The following is an 11394-nucleotide window of genomic DNA, read 5'->3' on the forward strand; positions in this document are numbered from 1 at the left end:
TAGATGTGATATGTGTGTATGCTAAATATCTCTCTTGAAATTTCTTCAGCAAATAAGAATATTGTATTAAAATAAATTTGTTCATTCAAAACAAGAATTAAAATAATTAGAAATAAAACAAAGACATAAAAATCCTTTTAAAGGTTTATAGGGCATTTATACTGTGTGCATATAAGTATAGATTGCAAACATAATAATGGCATATTTATTGATAAATAAGAGCAGAGACACAGAAGACATCATGTGTTTTCTGTATAAAACATAATGTGATGAGAAAAATCACTGTTCACTCTTTAGTGTCCTGGGAGGAGATGACTGGAAAAGAGTATCCTCACACACAAAAAAAATTTTCCTGTTCATTTTTATAGCATCTATTCCTGGAAGTAAACACTGAATGCATGAAATATTTGGGAAAATCAATAATGTCTCTAGGCCAGCGGCTTTTTAAAAATGTACGGGGAGGGGAAGGTAAAGTAAGAGGGTCTCGCAAGATGCTCTGGAAAAAATATTTTTTTTTCAAATATGTTTCTGCTTACAGCTTTCATTGTAAGAAGTCATTTTCATCTTAAAGACATATTAATCATTAATCTCTGTTTAAGTACATGATGCCTTTTTATAAAAAGGTGTTGAGGGAAAATTAAATTTACTAGTAAACTGACTAATTTCTCTTCCCTTATGTGGAAATAAACTATCCTGTTAGTGGCAGACTTTTTTCCCCAGAGAAGAAATGTTTATGCATAAGTCATATCAAGTGATTTCTGATGTTAGGTACATGTGCATATAATACATGTGCTCACATAAACTAATATATTTTAAGAGCAAAATGTCTTTTCTAAGTTAATTAAAAATAAAATAATTGAATCATTAAATAGGAAAAGAAATTGATGAGTGTGGTTTTATTTAAAAATATTTTTAGCAATGTTTATCATTCCCACATCTGACTATGCTTGTCAAAATAAAAGATAAATATTCCCATGTTCCTAGACTTTTGACATGGTAGCTATATGACTTTAATGTGAAAACATGGATTAAACTTTCCTATAGGTGCTCCCTATGGATAGCACTGTTGTGTGACAACATTGGATGTTGAATATGAAAACATGTTTGAACCATTATTTTTGGAAGGGAGTTTCCTGGTGTTTCCCAGGATTTAGAAGGTAGGTATGTAATAAGTAAAAACTGAAAAGAAGTATTTGAGAAATACATTTGTTTGACATCAAATGCCTGCTGTATAGTTTTATTTATGAAAGGGGGAATAAAAATGCATTTGCTTAGTTTCTGAGTAGGTAAGTTCGGTAAAACAGGAAAGAAAATGGGGTTTTAGAGTCTGAATTATCTGTGATCAAATTTAAGATCCACCACTTTATTATCCAGTGGCTTAGTATTTCTGAACTTCAACTTTTTTATTACATAATTTATAATAACTGAAAGAACAATAAAGACTTAAAACATGAATATGGTACAATGCAGTTCTCAATTAAAAAAGTCTTTTTACTATTGACATATAGGCTACTAAAAATTAAACACAGCAGGTTTCAGAGACATTTTCTTTAAGCATCAGAAACACAATTGCCTCACAAAACAGTGTGCTTGGTTGAGACCACATGCATGTGTGGTTTAGGATTGTGAAACAGCTGTATGTGTGGAGGCGCCAAAAGAACTCTGGAAACTGAATTCTGGAACCAAGTGTAGAGTCAAGGTAAGGGTTTGACTGAAGCCTAAACCAAACCCACTGTGAAGTGAGGCTGAGAGTAATGAGTAGGCAGAAGGCAAAGACATAGTCTTCCGACCAGGACCTGAATCAAACTTTCTTCTGGATCTGCCATATTTCTAATATCTGGTAGTTACTTAGAAATACTGATATATTTTTAATTAATTTTATTGGAATGACTAGTTTATAGGATCATATAGGTTTCAAGTGTGCATTTCTGTGATACATAATCTGTATATTGCACTGTGTACCCACCACCCAAAGTTAAATCATCTTATGTCAACAAGTATTTACCTCCTTTACCCTCTCACTATTCCCCCACCCCCTTCCCTCTGGCAACCACCATATGTTGGCTGTTTACAAGTTTCAGTTTTGTATTCCACATCTGAGTGAAATCTTATGGTGCTTAACTTTTCCTGACTGACTTATTTTGCTTAGTATAATATTCTCAAGATTTGTGCATGTTGTCACAGTGTCATAATTTTATCTTTTCTTTTGGCTGAGTAGTACTCCGTTGTGTATATATTCCACCCCTTCTTTATCCAACCTTCTATTGAAGGAGAGTTTGGTTGTCTCTGTGTCTTGGCCACAATGAATAATAGTGCAGTGACATAGGGGGTCATAGATATCTTTGTGGATAAATATTTTTGAATTTCTTGGGTGGATACTCAGGAGAAGGATCACTGGATCTTATGGTAACTCTATTCTTAACTTTTTGAGAAACTGCCAGACTGTTTTCCATAGTGACTGTACCAGTCCACATTCTCACCAGCAGTGAATGAAATGTTTATTTTCTCCTCAACCTTGTCAGCTCCACAACATCATCAACACTTTTTATTACTTTTCTTGTTGATAACAGATATTCTAACAGGTGTGCGGTGGTAGCCCATTGTACTTTGATTTGCATTTCCCTAATAGCTAGTGAAGTCGAGTATGTTTTCATGTATTTGTTGGTTGTCTATACATCTTCTTGGGAGAGGTGTTTGTTCAGGCCCTCTGCTCTTTTTTAAATTAGATTGTTTGGTGTTGAGTTGTATGAATTCTCTATATATTTTGGACATTAAGCCCTTTGTCTGGACTGTTTGCAAATAATCGTCTTCTATTCATTTGGTTGCCTTTTTGTTTTGTTGGCAGTTTCTTTTGCTGGAGAGAGCTTTTTAGTTTGATATAGTCCTATTCATTTATATTTGACTTTACTTCCCTTGCATTTGGAATCAAAATTTTAAAATGTTTTCTCCAAGTTTAGCACCTATGTTTTCTTCTATGTAATTTATTGGTTCAGATAAATGTATGGTTTTATTGAAGGATGATATAAGTTTATTAAGGTACTTAGAAAACGAAAACTCAGGGAGAGATAAAAATTAAAAGGGGGGCTAGATAGATTAAAGGAAGAGAAGAAGGAAGGAAGGAAAAAATAAAAAAACAGGTGGAAAGAAGAAAGGCACAAAGAGAGAAAGAAAAATCTTTCTCAAAATGAGCTGGAAAACAAGAATTCCAAAAATACATGACAAAACCTAACACTGAGGAGGTTGGCTACGGAAATCTGCAATTCAGAAGAGACAATATATTCAAAACAACTACTTCAGTATATTCATAGAGATGAGATAAGAAAGAAATTACCAAAACAATACATCAGAAATGAAAAAAATAATATTTAACTGGATATGAAAAACTTGAAATATAGTTACTGATACAAAAATAATATAGGCTAAAATCAATTAGATACAAGAGGGAAATAGGGAGTTTCCTTTCAATGAATGCAAAGTTTCATTATGCAACATGAATGACTTCTCGAGATCTGCTGAACAACAGCATGCCTGTTGTTAAAATATGGCACAGCCATGCACCATTTAACAACAAGGATATGTTCTGAGAAATGCACGGTCAGGTGATTTTGTCATTATACAAACATATGGAGTGTACCTGTGCAAACCTAGAAAATAGCCTATCACACAACTAGGCTGTCTGACAGAAAGGTCTATTACTCTACAGGGGAAGAAAAGATAATTTTCCCTTTACCCTTCTGGGTTCTTGGCTTAGAATAACAGGAGAAAAAAGTAAAAGTTTAATGACATGTATACTTCCTGTATACATGGGAGAGACTTGGAAAAACTGATTAACTCATCAAAATTGTTGAAGCTACCACCTTTAAAAACGATCTTTATCTGACATTCACCTTAAATATCTTCAAATGAAATGCCATCTGTTCTTCTGCTGAAGGCAAAAGATGTTGTTGAGGGTGGGAAGAGTCAGTTATAGGAAGTTATAGGGAAAAGCACAGTAAACAAGGTTGTTATGCAGATGTAAGGGTGCCTTCTACACTGATAAGAGTTTCTAGAGATAAGGCTATCCCACTCTCACTGTACAGGGTGGAAGATACTCTTACAAAGGAACAATTCCTTTACAAATTCAGATATCTTTTTACAAAAGATAACTTCTATTTGATTTTCAGAGCTTCTCTCAGGTCTGCTGTTTCTTAAAACTACCAGATAAAACAATCCTTACGCCAAACAGCCATTTTGGGGGTGAGAAATTTTGTTCCCCTCCAGGTCCTAGGCTACAAACATGCCCAGCATGCTACTGTACTGAACATTGTAGGCAATTGTAACACAACTGCAATAGACAGTGTAATGCGTTGTGCTAGTGGTGAGAAAACCACTGCATGCTCCAGAAACTCTACTTCTGGTTATTTATCTGAAGAAAACAAAACTCTAACTTGGAAAGAAGTATGGGCTCCCATATTCACTGCATCATTATTCACAACAGCCAAGACATTGGAAGCTACCTGGGAGTTCCCTGATATATGAGTGGGTAAAGACAGTGTCATTTATAAATACCATGGGATATTATTCAGCCATAAAAGAGAAGGGAATCTCATCATTTGCAAATCAAATTGTTAGACCTTGAGGGCATTATACTAAGTGAAATACCCAGACAGAGAAAGACAAATACTGTATCATCTGAACAAAAGCAAACAAACAAAAAAACTAACATCAATCTCATCAATACATACAGCAAACAGTTTGGTGGTCCTCAAAGATGGTCGGAAGCAGAGTGGGCAAAGTGCGTTAAGGTGGCCAAAACGTATAAAATTTTGGTTATAAAATAAATAATTCTGGGAATGTGATGTATAGCATGGTGACTACTATTAAAAATACTAACCTTGTATCTTTAATAGTTCCTGTGTGAGTAGATCTAAAAGTTCTCATCATAAGAAAAAAATTTTAATTATGTGTGGTGATAGATGTTAACTAGACTTATTATGCTGCTCATCTCAAAATAGGAAATTATTATGTTGTATAAATGAATGTAATATAATATTATATGGCAATTATGAGATCTATCCAGCAAGGGTCCAGGCACATAATATGAAAAAATACAAGATACAAGAAACACTGTACATAGGACAATGACCCCCAGTCTCCTTCAGTGTAGGCACCTTGGCACCTTATACAGTTTTCCCAGTCACTATCAGCTGCCCTGTCATATTTTCCTGAATCTCATGGACGGTCTGAAATCTGTTCCCTTTCAAAGGTGATTTTAGTTTTGGAAAAGCCAGAAGTTGCAGGGTGTCAAATCTGGCCTGTAATGGAGCTAAGTCACCTGGGTGATTTGATATTTAGCCAAAACACTCTGCACGAGATGTGATTCATGAACACCAAGATCTATTAAGTTTTGATTATGATGATATTTTATATTTTATATTTGGTTCTTAGTCATGCAAAAAGAATGCCATAACTCAGAGTTCTAAGAAAAAACACTCTTTTCTTTCCCTTAAATCCAAAAGCATGTGTCTCTGACTCCTGTATTGCTCTTTCTTCTATGCATTGTTGTTATTATCTCCCCTAAAACATGGTGAAGCAGTTGGTAGCAGACATTTGCCTTGTCTTAGTCATTACTTCCTTCTCTCTTTGCCTACCAAAGGGCAGGAGACATACTAGATATGGATAAAAATTATTATAGGATGAAACTATTGTTTTGGGGAGAACAAACTCTACCCTCAAGGCTCTTCTGACTGACCTAAAGGTTACATGAGACATGGTAGCAAGAGAAAATAACCAAATTGAATACATACATATGTATGAGAACCCTGCTTACATAAGAGAGTGAGAGATCCCACATGTAAGAGAAGTTCGTAAATAGACAGCAGACTGAGGTATTGAGCTAGGGAGGTAATGCACCTGGGGGGTTGCAAAGGGTCATTGAGGAGTGATAAGAAGAGTTGCTCTGCCCTATATAGATAGGCCAAATAAATTTTCTCTGCTGATCTCTTATTTTCAAGAAAGCTGCTATTCAAGTTCTTCTAGGTAGTTAAAGGGAGGTGCAGAAGTTTCTTTTGAGCTTGGAGCTAAAATTGCCATTAGCTCAAAGTAATCTGTATACTACTGAGGAATATCTTGGGGTGGCTCCTTCTGAACCTTCACACACTATAAATAAATTACCCACCAACAAGCATTAATAATTACGTATTTGAATTGATTAATGTTATTTGATAAGTATATCAGAATTATATAAAGATATAGATTTTGAAACCTTATCCAGTATTTTTAAGAAAGCAACAATATTATTAAATTACACAAATTTTTAAAAATTTAAAAAATTTAAAAAATTTTTGCTGTATTTAATTTAGATTTTTAGTTATTTAGTTTCTCTCTTTTCCCCCTCCAATATTACCTTTTTTTTTGGTATGGTACATGTAATCATTTCGTTAGATGTGATAAGCAAAACTATTTTAGTTGTACATATATTTCTGGACTTTATTACGTATGATAAATACTTTAAGAATTACTGTGCCATGTAAACCTAAATGTTCTTAAACTTCTGTGTTTATAGCTTTTATAACTGTTCAAGTATGGTATTTGTAACTATACTTTTCATGGTTTTATTTATATAAAAGGATACAATGGATGGATTTAAATAGGTTAAGTGTATAAAAAAAAAGGAAAATAAAAATTTCCAGGTCATGAAATAATAAGACACTACATCATGTTCAACTCATCCTTTGATGTTGTTTATGAAGATTTAGACTTGGTTGTGGTTGATCACATTTTTCAGTCTCAATATTCCAAAGAGATTTTAGAGTCATTTTTTATAAAATTAGAAGAAATTGGATTTAAGACCTTTATGCTGACCTACTCTTCAACTGCTAATAAAATCATTTTTCTTCATATTTGAATTCCCTTGTAACCTTATCATTTACTACATGGAGGTAAGATTACTCAGTTGTGTTCTCCATGACTTCCTGAAAGTTTCCTAGCCTGTCACCTTTAGCTCATCCTCTTGGTAAATGGGATCATATGAGATCATAGGCTCACAGGGTACAATTAAAATTAATGAGGAAGAAGATGTCTCTAAACTAACTGGAACTCCTTTGAGGGATTTTTTTTCTATCTGTCCCTTTAAAATAGCACTTCTTTTGAAGAAATGTATAGCTTTTGCTATTCTAGTCTTTGAATAGTTATATAAGGGTGAAATACTTATCTGCCATTAAAATGTAAAAACAAAAACTAAACAAAACAAACAAAAACACCTCAACAAAACAACAAAAAGAACCTCCCAAGTATAAAAAACAATGAGAGAAGATGTGAATATGAGTCAAAATGAAATAACATATAATACTTTAAATATATATGAGAAGGAAATAGGCAGGCAAAAACATTGTAAGTAACATCATTAAAGGGCAAAAGGATATTTTAATCCTGAAACTCTTTTTTTAAAGATTTTATTTATTTGTTTTTAGAGCGAGGAGAAGGGAGGGAGAAAGAGAAGGAGAGAAACATTTATGTAGGAGAGAAACATCTATTGCACACCCCCAGCTGGTGACTTGGCTGGCAACACAGGCCTGCAAGCTTTTAGTTTCGGGAGGACTCCCAACCCCCTGAGCCACACCTGTCAGGGAAATGCTGCAACTCTTGATATTGCCAAGGGTATAACTAATTCTTTACATTCTTTATTATTCATTGTAGACTCTATAAGGTCATGCAGTACTTGCAGACTGTATAATATGTTTATCTGAAGACAGGCATATAAAATAGTAAAATATATTTTAGTAGAAAGTTTTTTAAAAGGTCTTTTTAAAAACATTTGGATAAAATTATCTTTGCATATTTCAAAGTCAATTCTTTGGATGTTTTTGCAGTATCTTTATTGTATTATTAATTTTGGCCTAAGTTAGTTTTTGTCACCACTAATGTGATTAAAAATTGAGAGGACATTGTTAGTATGATGCTAGAAAACTACTGGTCTGTTATCAGAGGTGTTAGCAGGGAAATTCAGTATTTCCCACAAACTCCCCTCAGTATACCAAAAATAAAAGCTCTGTGACATACTTGAGAAAGTAGGAGAGCAAAGGCTGTCACTGCTTCTGGTAAGGTGCTAAACCCAGCACATATTCAAATTATCTGAGTGAACATTAATTGCTAAATGGAATAATTTACACTTAAAACCAATTTGTAGTGCTAAATGTATTTAAGTACTAAATGTGTGAAGCAACAAGTAATATCATACTTTCTAGTATATACCCTTTTAATGCAAAGAGTAATACAAGTCCTTGAAAAAAATGTAAAATACCTATGTTATCTATAATTATCTATTTATCTACTTACCTACCTACCTATTTAAAGTTATTTGCATATAGTTATCTATAGTTACTTTTATTTTATTGGATAATTCATAGACAATTCCCTCTCTCCATCTGTTTCTTCTCTTCTTTGTTCCTCCCCTTTCTCCCTCCCTCTTTCCTTCCTCCTTTTGTTTCCTTATGCCCTCTTTTCTCTTCTCTCTTTTCATATATATACACACACACACACACACACACACATGCACATACACACACACACAAAGAAAGAAAGTATGTGTATACTTATAAGTTCATGTTTGTGATAAAGTACATTTAAGGCATTATCATCATACTGTTGTTGTAAAGTGAGAACTAAGGGAAAATAGTTCAATTAAACACACACAAACACACATATACATTATACACACATGTAAGAAAATGAAGGACTTTCTCTGTGTTTTTTTGTTATTTATAAATACAATATAATGTCAATGCTTTTATTGTACTTCACCATAACCAGGAACAATAATTTAACTACTTAAAAATAAACTTGATTCAAATGTTTAGATATTATGAATAATTTCCTAATGAGCATACCTGGATAAACAACTTTGAGTACCTCTTTGTTTATTTCAATGCATATAAGTATAGATGCATTTGACACTGTACAATGTGCTTATAATTATTCAGTACTTCAGAATAATTCATCATAACAAATAATTTATTCCTCTATTAAATAATGTATTATTTTATTAAATGCATAAAATATTTCATGTATTGTTCCAGAAGCAAAGATATAGTTATGAAAAAAGAGAGAGATAAAAAACCTCCCCTGCCTTCATAAATTTTATATTCCAGAAAGGAGAAATAGACAAAAAATATAAGTAATAAAAATGTATAATATATTAGATGTTCAGTTTTCCATGAAGAAAAATAAAGCAGAAAAGAATAAGTGGTGTTGGAGGAGGGCAATTTACCCCTGAGAATTTAATATTCAAATGAAGGCATTGGGAATATGAGAACATGTTCCATGCAGTTTACTGCAAAGAGAAACTGCAGCAACAGGGAGCAATAAGAGCAAAGGCTCTGAGCAATAAAACACATAGCAAGGCAACCAGCATGATGGGAATGGGAAGTGATGAGAAAGTCTTAGATGCTAACTTTTGAGATGTAGCTAATATTATGGCAGATCACATAGGGCCTTGTGCACTATTTTAAACTTTGTATTTTATTTTGAGCGATACTAGGAACTTTGGAGGTTTGAGCAGAGTGGTATAATCTGATTTACTTTTTAACAGAATATTTCTGCAGCTGAGTTTCTTACATCAAATATTTCTTACAACAGCGGAAAGGAAGCAAGAGTTGTATCAGTTTCGAAGAGGCATTTGTGGATCCCAGGGGAGAGATGACTGGTTTGAGATGGTGGTAGTAAGAGGACGTAAGATTCTAGTTTTATTTTAAATACTGAGCCAGTGAACTATTGTTGAAGAATTGGAGAACAGATGGGTGAGAAAGAACAGGTTCCAGATGCCTCCAAATATTGGGCCTGAGCAATCAACAAAATGGAACAATTCATTCTGAGTATGGAGAGATGTTGGAAGATATAGGCAAAGTGCCAAGATTAGAGCTCAATTTTGAAAATGGTAAATTTGAGAGGTATAGGAGATATTAAGTGGTCACTTAAATATTGCCCTAAAATTCATGGGTTAGGTCAAGGCAGGATGTATAAATTTGAGATTCACAAGTGGATAGATGGTATTTAATGCCATGTAATAACAGAATGAAATAAGAAAGGGATTAAATGACAGAAAAGTTGAGAAGTTCAAATTGGAAACTTGGAGACCCCAGCAATATAAGTTTGGGTAGATGAAGAAGAATAAGCAAAGGTTATTAAATAAAGGAAGTCACTGAAGGCAGAAAGAAGCTTGAGGAAATTACAGTATCTTAAAACCCTCATAAAGTGTCCTGGGTGGAGGGGGAAAGTGAGAGTGATTACAGTCTTCAAATTCTATCCATAGATCAAAATGAGATTTGAAATACAGTCGGATGAAAACAATTCAACAGTCATTTGACTAAATTTTTAATGAAGCATTGACAAAGTTTATGTTTAAAGGAAGAATAAATTTGCTAGTTAAGAAATGTATTAAACAAGGTTTAAATTTTATAAACTGATTTAAATTATCAAAAATAATTAAAAAAATTTTAAATGATAGACAAAAAATCACTCTCACCCTGGCTGGTGTGGCTCAGTGGATTGAGTACTGGCCTGCTGACTAAAGGGTCACTGGTTCGATTCCCAGCCAGGGCACATGCCTGGGTTGCAGGCCAGGTCCCCAGTGCGGGGTGCACAAGAGGCAGCCACACACCAATGTTTCTCTCCCTCTCTTTCTCCTTCCCTTCCCCTCTGTCTAAAAATAAATAAATAAAATCTTTTAAAAAATCAGTCCCTTGGTCACACTGACTTAAAATATTTAAAAAGTATCTTGATTTTTAATAATTATGTCTAATAAAATACAATCTTATCTTTAAATAACAAGTTTTAATGTTTTTTAAAAACATGGTATCCTGGGTCTCTTGTCAAATAATTGAACAAATTATTTGCTCGGTCTTATTCTCTGAAGTATGGAATTTGAATTAACTCAGCATATTAACATGATATCCTCAGTCCAATAAAAGAATATTTGCATTCTCAGATGTTATTGTGCTTAATCAATTTTTAACCAAAAATAGTTTCTTATTGTTTTGATTATGAAAATACTTTAACTATTTTATAGTTACTTCACAGTCAGGCCCTAACCACATCTCCAACTCCATCTCTCCCTGCATCTCTTTGCCTAGTTTATTGGCATTTTACCTTCAATGTTTTTCTTTTGAGTATAAACACTTTCCTAAGTCCATTTTTTAAAAGGCTGCTTTTGTAATACGATCCCACTAGCTTTCAAGACCAGGAACCCTATTCATCACCCTTTTGCATTTCCTCAAAAAAATTCTAGAACTCACTCTTATTTCTTTCTCTGAACAAACTCCTGAGGTTTGTGTCAAGTCTTTTCATTGTTAGCCTTCTGAACTCTTCCCGGCTTACCTAAACCCTTTTCCATTGCCCCCAGTGGTCATTGGTTTCATT

Source organism: Phyllostomus discolor, chromosome 1 (genome assembly GCF_004126475.2).
Source record: "Phyllostomus discolor isolate MPI-MPIP mPhyDis1 chromosome 1, mPhyDis1.pri.v3, whole genome shotgun sequence".
Lineage (NCBI taxonomy): Eukaryota > Metazoa > Chordata > Mammalia > Chiroptera > Phyllostomidae > Phyllostomus > Phyllostomus discolor.